Source organism: Mobula birostris, chromosome 18 (assembly GCF_030028105.1).
Source record: "Mobula birostris isolate sMobBir1 chromosome 18, sMobBir1.hap1, whole genome shotgun sequence".
Lineage (NCBI taxonomy): Eukaryota > Metazoa > Chordata > Chondrichthyes > Myliobatiformes > Myliobatidae > Mobula > Mobula birostris.
The window spans coordinates 61,657,711-61,672,986 of NC_092387.1; the positions used below are offsets into that span (position 1 = coordinate 61,657,711).

Consider the following 15,276-nt stretch of genomic DNA (forward strand, 5'->3'; position numbering starts at 1 on the left):
CATTTTCAAATCTCTTCCTATCTCTTCTTTCAGTTAGACCTGACGAAGGGTCTCGGCCCGAAACGTCGACTGTACCTCTTCCTAGAGATGCTGCCTGGCCTGCTGCGTTCACCAGCAACTTTGATGTGTGTTGATCGAAATTAAAACCACTCACCAAGGTTCACCTTCCGTTATTCTGAGGGAAGGAGACCTGAAGAGCCGAGTACCGAAATGGAATGAAGCATAAACTGCAGAGAGACCGGATGAAAGGGGTATCGGGTCAAGCAGTTTGATATTAGTCCCGTCCCCCTGGTGCTGCCTCTGGTTCTCATTCACGTTTATCCAGCTTCCCAGGAAGTGTATCAGTACCACTGCCTCATCCTCTCCTGTGGAACAGTTCAACATTCACACCATTCGCTGCAAGAAGTTTCTCCCAAACTCCCTGACAAGTGGAACATTGCCTCAAAGCTGCCTCTATTAATGGTCGGGGAATTATAGAGCAGGGGAACAGGCCCGAGAGCCTATCGTGTCCATGTTAACCCTCAAACATCTTAACTAATCGTAGTTTACCTCTGAATGTTCCCATTAGCTCCCTCCCTCCCTCACATTCTACCCCTCACCTACACATTTCGGGCGATTTACAGCGGCCAATTTACTGACCTGTATTTCTGCGGCATGGTAGGTAAGTGCAGCACTCAGAGGAAACACAGACAAACTCCAAACAGCACTGGGGGGAATGAATGAATCCAAGAGCTGGGTGATGTGACGTAGCCGCTCTGCTATCTAGCAGATTTCTACAGATGTACCGTGGAAAGCATTCTGACTGGATCCATCACCACCTGGGTATGGAGAGTCCCGTGCACAGGACTGCAAGAGGCTGTTGACTTCACTAGCTCCATCGTGGACATAACCCTCCCCATCATTGAGGATACTGTATCTTGAAGAGGCAGTGCCTCAAAAAGGCAGCATCTATCATTGAAGCCTCTCACTATCCAGGATATGCCCTCTTCGCATTACTACCATGGGAGAGGAGATACAGGAGTATGAAGACCCACACACAATGTTCCCTCTCCGCCATCAGTTTTCTAAACGGTGCATGAAACCATGAACACTACCTTGTTATTAGTCTTTGGCCCTATTGCCGCAAAACAACAAATTTATGTTAGTGACGATGAACCTGCTTCTGATCCTCATTCTGCCCAACGGTGCTACCTCATCCTCTCTTAATCATTGTACATTTGTTTTTTTTCCCTTCACAATCCCAACTCACCTGTACCAGAGTGGATCACTACCCTCACCTCAGCCCTTGCAATCCTCCCTGACAGCAATAACCTCTCACTACCACAGCCAAAGTCCTTGCCCTTCAATATTACTGCTGGACACGTCACCCACTCACCATGTATTCTTCTCCAGGGCAATAATACTTCCATACAAAGCAACATAACTGACTTATAACATGGGGCTGTGTGCAGGCACGATCACTTCTAAATGACTATCACCACAAGCCTCTGGCTGCTGGTTGGGTCGGTGGGGGAAGATGGCGGATAGAGGAAGACCCATTCATATGGGTCAACAGTTGGAAACTACAAACTAAACCACTGGTGGTGCAGTCGCCATGTGCTAGCATTCCAGCTTTTTCGACTGTCAGCTTCTTCTGCCGGGATAGCCAGGGGGCAACGGGGTAGGCAGGCTGGTTGCCAGAGCGAATCCAGCTTCCGATTCCCAGCACCTGTGGTGTTTTGCTTCCCATTTCCCATGGTTAAGTGTGTCTGGGCCAAGTTTGCGCCAGACCCCCACCCCCGGCCACAAGCGCTTACACAGACACCACTGGTCCAGGGTAGCCCATGTAACCGCCTTCACATGGCGGTATCCTACTGTGAGGCTGTTGCATTAGCAGTCTGCAGATTTGGTCGGAGGGGTGGGTGAGTGCTAAGGCGAGATGACAGAAACAACTGCCCACCCCTCTACCCCACCTCCAGTCCGTGATCTTGGCTCAGATTTCCTCTTGCTGTTAGCGTAGTCTGTCCCACAACACCAAACCGAGAAAACAGCATAATCCACTTTGAAACACTCACATGACCCCCTTTCGGATCTTGGCACAGTTGCATCACGGTTAGAGTAACACTTTACAGTGCCAGCCACCCGGGGTCAGTCTGCACGTTCTCCCTGCGACCGCGTGTTTTGCTGTTGTTGCGTTCTTGTTGTCTGTGTTGCCCAACTGAACACCGTGGACATGCTGTGTTGGCACTGCAAAGTGCAGCGACCTTTGCCAGCTAACCCAGAACATCCAAAGCTTGTGATGTGACATTGCGGTGGGATCACCAAGCTTGGCAATTAGCTTGCAGACTAGTCGAGGTGACGCCCTCAGTGCACAGTTGTTGGTGTTTCTGTCTGCCAGTCCTCGCACTTCGGCCCCCGTTTGCTTGCCTCAGCCCTGATTGACCTTTCAATTCTATTGGCTCGCATTTCTATGACTCTAAGGGGTTTGTATGTTTATATATATACATATACACACACACACACACACACACACACACACATACATATACATATATAGCGTCAATGTTAATATATTTGTTCACAGACTTATCAGAAGAGAACCACGCTTGTAAAAATTCTCGTGCCTCCTTCGTGTTTGCCTGCGTCAGGACCTCCATGGTGTACCAGTTAAAGTGGTATCCTTAGAGCCAAGGAAATGCAAACCAATAGAATTCAAAGGTCAATTGAAGGGGTGGCCAATCAGGACCAAGGCAAGTGAACGGGGGCCTATATAAATGCAAGCACTCCCAGAGGGAAACACGAACAACTGCGCACTGATGTCACCACGACCGGTGATGAAACGCCTGCAAGCTAACCGCCAAGCTCGGTGAACACCACAACATCAGACGTCTCAATGTGAGCCACCGAGATCCACCACCATCTTAAATCCTTAGGTTGTGTTGCTTGTTAATGCAAACACTGGTCAATGTATGTTGCCGACATGATAAATAAATGAATCTGAATTTCATTTAACATCGGCCGTTCGGTTTATTATTGTCACATGCGCAGTGACAAACCTCGTTTTGCATGCCACCCAGACAGATCAGTTCATCATGCCCGGACACTGAGGTAGCACAAAGTAAACACAACAGTCTGGAACGCAAACACGAGGAAATCTGCAGATGCTGGAATTTCAAGCAACACACTTAAAAGTTGCTGGTGAACGCAGTAGTCCTGACAAAGGGTCTCGGCCCGAAACGTCGACTGTACCTCTTCCTAGAGATGCTGCCTGGCCTGCTACGACAGTCTGTAAGTTGGGTGGGAGGGGATAACTGATGTCACTGAAAAGACTGCGCCCCTGACTCTGCAGCACTCCCTCCGTTCTGCAAAGACTGTTGAGTCTCCAGGTGAGCTTTGAACCCTTTAACTCAAGATCACTGACAGCCGAAGCTCACAGACCATCCCAGCGAGTCAGCACCCCAACGTCAACCCCTAGCCAAGCACCGGGGAAGTTAAACTGGAATACATTCCACTCTCCATCTTCCCAAAGCATGTACTTATCCCAAGAACAGCCACATTTTTCCAAAGGATTTCTATTTCTGCAGAATATTAGGTTACAGTAAGAGGAAATAGTTCTCCCCCTCCTGCTGCAATGCTCGTCTACTTAATATAAATGTCTAGTCTTATGAGAACACTGTGGTTTGGCAACAACAAAGCAAGCAGTTATCATTTTTTTCTCTATGGGCAATCAGAAATAAGCTTAAAGGGGCCATTCTCACCACTTAAGAGGGGAGGGAGGAAACAAATGTATAAATAATTATGGTAATTGTTTACTGACGCAAACTCTAAACCGTTATAATCCGAACATCACCATCTATCATCGTGACATGACCTGAGCAACCCATTGTCATCTTTTCAGTAACACCTGTTTCCTCAACAGGTTTGAACAGAAGTGGCTCTCTGCAGGAAACTGAAACACCGTAGAGATGACGGAAACATTGGTGTTAAAGTTTGCCTCAGGACCAGTGGGTTAGGGGGAAAGAGGCACGGTGCCAGCCCTGGCTTTTAATGAAGGGCACGGCCGAGCACCTTCACTCTGCCGCCACAAAAAGCAGGATCTCTCAGTGGCCACCCATTTCAATTCTACTTCCCAATTCCCATTCTGACATGCCAGTCCATGGCCTCCTCTTCTACCACGATGAGGCCACATTCCTGTTGGAGGAGCAACGCCTTATATTCTGTCTGGATAGCCTCCAACCTGATGGCATGAATATCGATTTCTCAGACTTCTGGTAATTCCCGCCCCCCCCCCCCCCACCACCACTCCCGTTTCCCTCTCTCACCTCATCTCCTTCCTGACCCATCACTTCCCTCTGGTGCTCCTCCCCCTTCCCTTTTTCCATGGTCTTCTGTCCTCTCCCATCACATTCCCCCTTCTCCAGCCCTTTATCTCTTTCATCAGTCGACTTCCCAGCTCTTTACTTCACCCCTTCCCCTGGTTTCACATATTGCCTACCAATCTGTATTTCTTCCAGCTCTCCACCCACCACCTTACTCTGACTTCTCCCCTTCTTACCCAGTCCCGATGAAGGCTCTCGCCCCGAAACATTCAATTTATTCATTTCCATAGATACTGCCTGGCCTGCTGAGTTCCTCCAGTGTTCTGTGTGTGTTGCATTTTATCAAGGGTAATCTTAAAGAGATGGATAAAATCAAGAGGCGGTAAGTTTGGATGAATGCACTCAGTCTTTTTCCCACAAAGTTGGGAAATCAAGAAGCAGAGGACATGGGTTTAAAGTGAGACCGGGAAGAATTAAGAGAGACTGCTTCAAACAGAGGATGGTTAGTATATACAATGAGCTGTCAGAGGCAGGCACATTGATACCATCGAAAAACATAGAACAGTACAGCACAGGGACAGGCTAAAACTAAAAAGAACATAGAATAGGCTCTTGGAAAAGATACTTGGACAGGTACATGGATAGGAAAGTATTTGAGGGAAATGGGTCAACATGCCAAAGACGATTCTCGACTGAGATGGTCCTGTTTGGAACACAGTTTCCATGCTGGGTAACACAATGATTCTGTCTCAAGTACAGTTCTCTGGAGTTCACAACTGCAGTCACAACTCTGTTATGAACCTCCCAATTAATCTGAAGCAGCAAACAGTTTTGCAATGTTAAACCAAACACATGGTTAACTCTGTAACAACGCACGGCTTTAGGTAAATTTCTACCTCGAAATGGCTCAACTTGTATAAAACTTCACGAATTAGTTTTTATTCCCATGTAAATTTTTCTTTTGGGAGGGGGGTGCTGGAGTGAGTTACATGGTCCATAAATCTGAGTTATTATGAATGGTGTGTCTTTAACTAGGGGCATGTTGTGATTTAAGTATGTCCACAGCGCAAAACAAAAATCAGTGGTTTTTGAGAAATATGAGCCAATCCAACACTGTCGTCACCATCTCAAAGTAAATCTCCCACAAAATTCTTTCCAAACTCACCAACCCTGACCCTTCTCCATGCAGCGAACTCCCAGCCATCCTTAACACTGCGTGCGGCTGGGAATCACGAGATCACCATTAGAAACAGGCGCAATTTAGCACGTCAGTTAAAGGCTATGTTAATTCACAACGGGTGTTTAAAACTGCAAACCCCCTCCAATCTCAACGTACGCCCTCCCCTCAATCTGTGGAATCATTCATAAAATGGTAGCCTAGCAACATTGCAACTTAATATACTGCAGCTGCCAAGCCGCAGATGCCATCTGATCACAGGGCTCATCGTAACGCAGCTGGATTGAAGGGAGGAGGAGTTTCCTTCACCACCCCCCCATCCCATTTAAAATCAACTCCCTCTCCCCAAGGACTCTCTCCCGTCTGTTCAGCTGTGGGGATCCTCTGGAACCAGCCAACTCAGGGGGGCCCTTCATGCTCCCTCTTACACCTCAAACAAAAAGTCTCCACGACACCATCGGCCAGGTCTGACTGACTTCATTTTCGCTCTGCAACACATGGCAAAACTGCATCATGGACGGTCTCACACCCGGCTGCAACAAGCAGGAAGGCCGGACACCGGGCTAGCAACCCCACCCTGTGAAAGACCAGCAATACAGAAACACCAAAGACCTCATCTCCGCGAGAGGAAGAACAGCCCAGGACCGAGGACTCTGACGAGCTGCTGTTGGCAGCCTACGCCCCAGTAGGGGAGATGGTTCAAAAGTCCAAAGCTTCTATTTAAATAAATAAAGGCATCCGTTAGTCTTGCGAGACCATGGATCTGCGCCTGGGAAGTCTTCACTCTCCAGGATACAGGCCTGGGCAAGGTTGTATGGAAGACCAGCAGTTGCCCATGCTGCAAGTCTCCCCTCTCCACGACACCAATGTTGTCCAAGGGAAGGGCATTAGGACCCATACAGCTTGACACCAGTGTCTTCGCAGAGCACTATGTGATTAAGTACCTTGCCCGAAGACACAACACGTTCCCTCGGCTGGGGCTCGAACTCATGACCTTCAGGTCGCTAGTCCAATGCCTTAACCACTTGGCCACACCAGAGAATATATACAATATAGAACCCAAAATTCTTAATTCTCAGCACACATCCATGACACAGAGGAAAAACTCCAAAGAATGAACGACAGGAAGAACGTTAGAACCCCAAACACACGCAGCCCTCCCACACACACGCAGCAGCAATACATCAACCCGCCTGCTCCAGTAAAAAGCATTAACCTTCCCGTCACCCACCATGCAAGCAACAGCAAAGCCCCCAGGGAGACCATGATTTGTTCAGGGGCTGAAGAAGAACACCACACAGTAAACTCCCACAAGGGGAAACGAGAAGCAGGCAACTTTTCAAACACTGCTCTCCACTTGCCATCATCCTCTGCTTTTGGACTCCACTCTGTATCACGTTGTACGGTTATTAATTTATCATTGTCACTTGGCAAAAAGATTTTACTTGCATGCAATCCAAACAGATCACTCCATACGCAAGTACATTAAGGTACACTTTAAATGTTATCTTTATTTATTACATGTATCTCAAAACATACAATGAAATGAATCACTGGCATCAGCAGCAAATACAGTCCAAGGACGTGATGGGGGCAGCCTGAAACTGTCTCCATGCTTCCAGCACCAGCATAGCATGCCCTGCCCACAACTTACTAACCCAAACCCATACATCTTTGGAATACGGGAGGAAACTGGAGCACCCACAGGAAATCCAAGGGGTCATGGGGAGAACATACAGTCTCCTTCCAGACAAGGGAAGGAACTGAATCTTGATCGCTGGCAGTGTAAAACATTACACTAACCGCTACGCTATTGTGCTGGCCCTAAAGTACTAAAGCATGGGTGCAGACAACACAAACTATAGAGTTACAGTTAGAGAGACAGTGCAGTACAAGTAGGCAACGTGTAGGGCCATACGAAGTAGACAGAGAGATCTTTGCTACATAAGAGAGCTATCCAAGAGTCTTATAACAGCAGGGTCAAGGCTGTCTTTGATCCTGGCCGCACACTGTGCATCTTCTGCCTGATGGGAGGGAGAAGAAAAGTCAATGACTGGGTGGGAAGGGTCCTCGATTATATTTCAAACATGAGAAAGTCTGCAGGTGCTGGAAATCCAGAGCAACACACACACAATGCTGGAGGAACTCAGCCAGTCAGGCAGCATCTATGGAAATGAATAAACAGTCAACGCTTCAGGCCGAGACCCTTCATCAGGACTGAAAATGAAGGGGGGGGGGGCGACGTCAGAATAAACAGTTGGGAGAAGGGGAAGGAGAAGGTGATAGGTGAAGCCTAGTGGTTGGAAAAGGTAAAAGGCTGGAGAAGAAGGCTTATATTTGCTGTTTTCCTGAAGCAGTGGGAAGTGCAGATGGAGTCAACAGAAGGGATGCTGGTGGTGTCAACGGTTGGTTTGCGTGATGGGCAGAGCTATGCCGACAACAACTCTACAATTTCTTGCCGTCTCAGGGAGACAAATTGCCATACTTGAGTTATCCAATCCAGAGAGTATGCTTTCTGAAGGGTATCTGTAAAAACTAGTGAGATATCAGAGACATAGATTAGTCCTTCCACTGGTGCTCAGTAAAAAGGGAGGGGAGAATATCTGCAACAATTAGTAATGACTCCTGAACCTCAATACATTAGAGACCACTCCACCCTTCAGCACCATATTGGTCCATTTGCCCCGTTCTTCAAAACACTTCCAATAGCCCATTGTGTCTTCCATATAAAACCTTCATTAGTTTCTCTCCCCACCCCAAAGACAGTGCTTGACCTGCTGGTTTCCAGCATTTTCTGTTTTTTATTTCAGTTTTCCAGAAATGCTTTTTTTTAAACTTTCAATTACTGAATAACTGATTTTATGTCACAAATGGTTGAACGACCTTCAACTGAATCAATTATTGATTCCAAACATCTACCACTGCTCAGTAGCCAAGCAAAGTCCAAAATTAGAAAGCGTGTTCTCGTTTTTTTTTCATGTTTCAGCAATGAACAATCAAAATTCACTCTGGTTTCTCAGGCAATGTGAGCCTTCACATTACAAGGCCAACGACAGTTAAGTGCCCTAATTATCAGCCAGTGATGCCATTAGCCGCATCTTGGATCCAGTTAGCCACACTCGACTAGTGCCAATACATCCAATGACATTGGGAAAGATTCAACATCAATAACTGGGTTCACCTCCATTATGCCTTATATTTCAAACAATGACTTTCAGATAAAGGATGGGTGATAATTTCCTGTTTAGGAGAACAGACAGGAGATCTAGGCAATAAAATTATAGAAGGATTTTCCAAAGACAATGTGCAGAGTATTGAATTATGAAGACAACAGAGTAATTACTTTGCATGTCTTTCCTTAAAAACATTTCACAGCACTAGATATCAGTCTCACGTCTGAAGGTTTTGGGTTCAACTGCCACAACTGTTGATCACCGAGTAGACTTTGTTACTATTAAGGGCCTTTAGCATTATTAAGTATCCCACCCATCCATCCAGCATCATCTTTGACTTCCTACCATTAGGCAGGAGACTATGATGCATAAAAACAAGAACGGTCAGGATGAGAAACAGTTTCTTCCTCCAGGTCAGTAGGCTTCTAAACTCCCTGCCGCATTATATTCAAAGTGTCACTGGTTAATCTGTTCCATGTACTACTGTTATATACACTCTGGTTCAGAGAAACTTTTCTATATGCATTATATGGTTATATACGTTATATACATGTATATAGTTAAATGACAATAAACTTGACTTGTTGTGGTCTCTGCACTTGATTTGTCTACCTGCATTGCACACTCTCTGTAACTATATTTAACATTCTGTTATTGTGCCCTCTGGCGCTGTTGTTGCATGAACAAAGTCACGGGAGAGAAGTACTGACAGATATAAAGCAGTCTTTTTAATCGACAAATTGATCACAGTAGGTATCATATCGAGACCCCTTTCAGAACAAGAGTCCTGCTTGACCCAACGCTCCACAACATTTTGTGTGCTAAAGATCAAAAGACAATTCCATATTTACAATGCCTCCACAATGTTTTCTTTGAACTACACATAAACTTCACACATCCTGCTTTGCACCCACATCACAGACACCTAAATGCATTTTAATCAGCATTGTCTGGTCTTCCCATTAACTGTGATTCATGGCTTTTAGGAACCCATTGTTCAGAGCTGCATTTCAAATTTAATCTACAGTCTATATTCAGATTTGAAGATTGATGACTGAAGTTAGTTGCTAAATGTCCTAACCCCAAAAACGCTCTAACAGCACTACCTCTGTGTACTGATACACAGCATGACCCATCTGGATGGCCAGCAAATCAAAAGCTTTTTATTGATCTCGGTAGATGGAACCGTAATAAACCGAAGCCAATGCTAATTCAAAGGGTGGTGTTCTGCAACGAAGTTAAATAGCTGCTGCACTATTGAAGGGACGTGTAAAACTCTCTGCTCTCCCAAAGTCCATCAGTCTGGACCATATTTAACCCTCAATCAACCATTAAAATAGATCTGGGCATCACCTGATTGCAGTCTGCGAGAGCTTGCTGCATACCAATCAGTAACCATTTTACCAATCACTATTCTAATTAGCTGTGAAGAACATTCCACATCCTGATGGTGCCGAAGGTGTGGCAGTGAATCTGGAGAGCAAACTGGATTCCTCTAAATTGCATTTCACAGCAGAGTCCTTCCTAGCGTGTCGCACCAGGCAATCAGCCATTCTTGTCTGGCGCGTAGTGTCAGGATTGGTCTCCTTTCGGATTAACCGGGTCACGATATGAACGTTCCTGACTCGACCCTTGCTTTTTTTTACGAGGCCGAGTGGCTAGCTTGACGTTCAACCCGGCACGGATGGAAAGCGTGCTCGGCGGGGGTGGCCCGACTTGGATTCAAACTCGGGAGCCTTTGCTCCGAAGTCCGGCGCTGATGCCACTGCGCCACCAGCCGGCCCAGCAGAGTGGTGAATATATAAGAAATTACTTAATTCTTAATTAGCATTCAAAAGTGGTGTTTTACTAACAAATACAAATGATGACAAAAGAGCAAGCCACAGAAATGCTAGGGCATTTTTGGGGTTAGGACATAAAGCGAATACTGACTTCAGTAACCAACCTTCAGATCTGAATATGCATTGAAGTTTAAATCTAAAATGCAACTCTGAACAATACGTAGACAACACTGATTTAAATTTGTTACTTGTGTGTATTTGGGTGACTGTAGTATGGGTGTGAAGCAGGGAGGTGTGAAAGGGGTGTGTAGTCAAAAGTGAGCATTGTAAATATGGATTTGTTTGAATTGCCCTGAATTTTTCTTTGATCTTTAGCACATAAAATGAGTAGGGCTGGGACAAGCAGACCTTTTCCAGAAAGGGTCGCAGTATGATGCCTGCTATACCCTGTTTCGTCCAATAAAGAGGCTGCTTCATGTCTACCAGTACGCTTCTCCGGTGAATGCATTCACGCAGCAAAGGTAACCAATCACAAACAATTCTCCACTGCTCCCCAACTTCCTTCATCTGAATGAATAAAAGTGATGCTCTCAATGCAAATAAAAACTCGAGTTAAATGCACGAAAAGGAAGAATGGAAAAACACTTAGTCTAACCCGGGGCCAAAAACTAGATTCTGGCTGCAAATGAAACACAACACAAAGTACTTGCCAGCAACCCACACGCAAAACACCTTCTCATCAACTTAGAAAAAGACTCCCACTTATTTTTTTACATTTCAAAAGCTCAAAGGAAAAGAAAACCCACTCACTTTTCAGGCAAATGTGCCTAACAACATATTGTTAGTGGGTTCCCTCTTCAAGGGCGCCAAATCGTGTTTCAAACAGTCCTCAGCGTTATACAAAAGAGAAGCATTCACCACCGAGAGAGGGGGAGAGAGGGAGGGGGAGGAGAGGGAGGGGGGAGAGGGGGAGAGGAGGAGGAGAGGGAGGAGAGGGAGGAGAGGGAGGAGAGGGAGGAGAGGGAGGAGAGGGAGGAGAGGGAGGAGAGGGAGGAGAGGGAGGAGAGGGAGGAGAGGGAGGAGAGGGAGGAGAGGGAGGAGAGGGAGACAGGCAGTGAATGCTGCAGATAGCGACAGACACAGTGAGTGAGAGAGTGCAGGCAGGCAACAGACAGGTAGCCACACACACACACACACACACACACTGAAAGGAGGTAATGCCAAGAGGGATAAGGGGGTGGCCAGAGACAGGCTGTGAGGGAGGTGGGTGGTGTCCAGAAGGTGTTTTAGAATCCATTAAAATGTTTACATTTAGGATAGGATCAGACGACTAAAAGCAAAGGAACTGAGGTAGGTAGAAGGTAGGGTGGATTAGCCATAACCGAATCCAAGAACAAGCTCGAGGGGCTGCCCCATGGTAAGAGGTTAAACGCAGGACAGAGTGCTTCAGACAGAGTAGAAGTAGGCCATTCAACACAGCCACAGCAGATCATCCACTTCAACACCACTTCCCTTGACCTCTTTAGCATTCAGAAGTACAAGTAACTTCCATTAACGTAGCCGTAAGTACAATGCTCTTGTAGCGCCCGCCACCCAGGTTCAGTTCCTCCGCTGTTTGTAAGGAGTTTGTACGTTCCCCCCAAGACCTGTATATTTCCTCCAGGTGTTCCAGTTTCCTCGCACATTCCAAAGTCATACAAATCAGGGCTAGTAGGTTGTGAGTATGCCAGGTTGGCACCAGAAACAAGGCAACACGTACGGGCCGGTCAGCACATTCCTTGCAGATGTGATTTGACGCAAATGACACATCTCACTGCGTGCTCTGATGTTCATGTGACAAATAATGTTAATCTTTAACAGGACTTCCTTACTCTTGTACTCCTGTGGGGTAAAATTCTTTTGGCAGAAGCATGATTTGTCATATGTTCCACCACAAGCCACCGTCCTTAGCAACTAACCTGGTTTGCCTCACGCTGCCTCCGCCCTACAGTACAAGCTCAGCAGTGGAGATCTGGGCAGTTGGTGATGGTCTCAGTGGCTGAAATTTTAGTCCCGGCTTAGCCTGCATCTTCAGAAAGGAGGAAAAAGTTGCCATTCGACACGAAGCAGTCAGAGCTCCAGCCGCCCTCTGCTTTAAACTTCAAACTGAAGCAAAGATGCTTTGTTCTGTTGATGTCCAAAGCTCAACTCCCAAGTCTCACCACCCCTGTCCACCAGGAGACATGAACCGACTCTTGGCCAAGCTTGTACTTGGAGTGTTGCCTAGAAATAGGGTTCATAGGACAGCACAAGAACAGGCCCCCGGCCCACAATTATGTGCAGAGCCGATAAAATCAAATGGCCAACTAAACTAATTTCGTCTGCCTGCACAACGTTCATATCCTGCATTTTTAATCATATTCACATGCCTATCTAAACGATTCTTAAAAGTCCCAAATGTATCTGGTTCGACAATCATCACTCCAGGGACCCACCACTCTGTGTAAACAAACCTACCTTTCATTCAGTAACTGTGTAAAAAGTCTTAGGTTCATATGCAGTATATAACTAGGGCGCCTAAGACTTTCACACAGTGGAGTGGAGAGCATGTGGTAAGTCTAGTGGGAGCAAAGGATGCTGGGAATGGCGAGGGTGGAGGTTGGACAGGTGGCAAAGGGGGAGTGCCAGAGCAGGGGAGTGGAGGGTGCAGACACATCCAGCCCTGAGACACCAAGGAGGGCTATTTGATTCCAAACAACTGGCTACTACAGAATGCCTCTCTGTTACTTCCCGACATCCCCCACTCCCTTTCCTCCCTCTTTTCCCAATCATGATTCCCCTCTCCCGGCCTCTTACCCACTCTCAGTCCAAAATAGAGACCCATATCAGAATCAGGTTTATCATCACTCACATATATCATGAATTTTTTTTTGCAGAAGCAGCAGTACAATGCAATACATAAAATTACTACAGTACTGTGCAAAGGTCTGAGGCTCACTAGCTACTTATGTGAGCCTAAGACTTCTTGCACAACACTGTATCTCCTTTGAAATTACCCCCCCCCCCCCACTTTACAAGTATGTTCTCTGGTGGTAGACATTTCAACACTGGGGAGAAGGATACCGTCTGTCTACTGAGGTTCCCTCCAGTTGCTTGGGGGGCGGGATGGATCACACTCGTGACAGCAAGCATGAAAACTATCTGTACCCCAGAACACCTGACTCTCCCCCTGCAGAGCACAGGGCAGCGGCCAAAACTGCAGGAGACCAGAACATTCCTTCCCAGCACCAAGTGGTATCAGTGCAACGTCTGCAGAGACCCAGGCTGTGTAAACTTATGGAGAGCTCGAGGAATGATGAGTGTGTCCTACCACTGCAAAGGGACCTTCTGATATAAAGCTTCCTTTGCACCGATCCCTGCAAATTGTTTCTTTCCCACAACTTAGAAGAGTTCGTTAGTGCTCCACACTTCTTCACACGGGAGAAAAGAGTGTTGAGATAATCAAAGCTCAAGGATTTTGTTCTCCTGTCTCTCCTGCCTTGAGGCTTCTACACATTCATGGCTAAACAGGTCTTCGGGTTGCAAGTGTGTGAATGAGTGCCTGGAAGGGGAAGGGGAGTCAATGCACGGGGACAACATGGGAGCAAAGCAGTCACTACTGCAGCCTTATCGATCCAGTGGCCCTGGTTCAGTCCTAGTACTGTCGGTGTGGAGTTTGCATGTCTCCCTGTGACCCTGTGGGCTCCCCACTCCCCAAATCCAAAGCAACACACACGCAAATGCTTGAGGAACTCAGCAGGTCAGGCAGCATCTATGGAAAAGAGTAAACACACAACATTTCGGGCCGAGGCCCTTCTTCAGGACTGAGAAGGAAGGGGAAAGACACCAGAATAAAAATGTGGGGAGGAGGGGAAGGAGGCTAGTTGGGAGGTGATAGGTGAAGCCAGGTGGGAAGAAAACATCAAGGGTTGGAGAAGTAGGAATCTGATCGGAGAGGAGAGTGGACCCAGGTGAAAGTCTTAGGCATGGGAGGCAGGTGAGAAGAAGTAAAAGGTCAGAGTGGACAAACTGGTCAACAAATTGGTGTTGGTGAATGACAAAAACAAAACAAAGCCAAGGGGAAAGTTGACAAGCGTGTGAGAGAGAAAATCATCTCAGGTTTACAGGGAACATGGAACACAGAACACTACAGCACAGTACAGGCTCTTCAGTGTTGTGCTGGCCTTATAACCTACTCCAAGATCAATCTAACCCTTTCCTCTCACATAGCTCTCCATTCTTCTGTTGTCCATGTGCCTAAGACAGGAAGTCCACCTGTCTATGAAGTCAGAAGGGGAATGAGGTTGATCCTGTGGATCCTGGAGGTAGAATGGCTTCCTCCTCCAAGGTAGTCCCACCTCATTCCCTGCACCAGTCCAAGGTCAGGAGTGAGGAACGTAAAGGGGAGCTTGCTCTCAAGGAACAAACACATCATAGTCCTTCCCCTGCAGTACTCCACAAGAGGACTTGTTGGGCAAAATGTTCACCTGGCAGGTTCAGTAAGTGGATTTATTACCAAAGTACATACATGTCACCACGTACAACCTTGACATTCATTTTCTTGTAGGCATTACTCAGAAAATCTGTAGAACAGTAACTATAACAGGATCAATGAAAGATCAACCAGAGTGCAGAAGACAACAAACTGTGCAAATGCAAATATAAGTATATAACAATAAATAATGAGAATATGAAATAACAAGATAGAGTCCTCAAAATGAGATAATTGGTTGTGGGAACATCTCAATGGATGGGCAAATGGGTGTAGTTACCCTCTTTGGTTCAGAGAGAGTGTGTGTGTGAGAGGGAGAGAGTGTGTGTGTGTGTGT

The 15,276-nt window shown here is 46.6% G+C and overlaps 1 protein-coding gene across 5 annotated transcripts in view; it reads right to left on the reverse strand.

The window, feature by feature from the left end:
- Window positions 1–15,276, reverse strand: part of igf1ra (insulin-like growth factor 1a receptor) — a 311,540-nt gene that overhangs the window by 170,914 nt on the left and 125,350 nt on the right. The window contains exon 1 of one of the 5 annotated variants that reach the window (XM_072282804.1): window positions 12,076–12,148. The exons of 3 other annotated variants lie outside the window; for them this stretch is intronic. The gene's annotated coding sequence lies outside the window, so the exon portion shown is untranslated. Of the gene's footprint in view, window positions 1–11,239; window positions 11,397–12,075; window positions 12,149–15,276 lie in introns of those variants that run through there. One more of the 5 variants, XM_072282803.1, reaches the window with a different exon arrangement.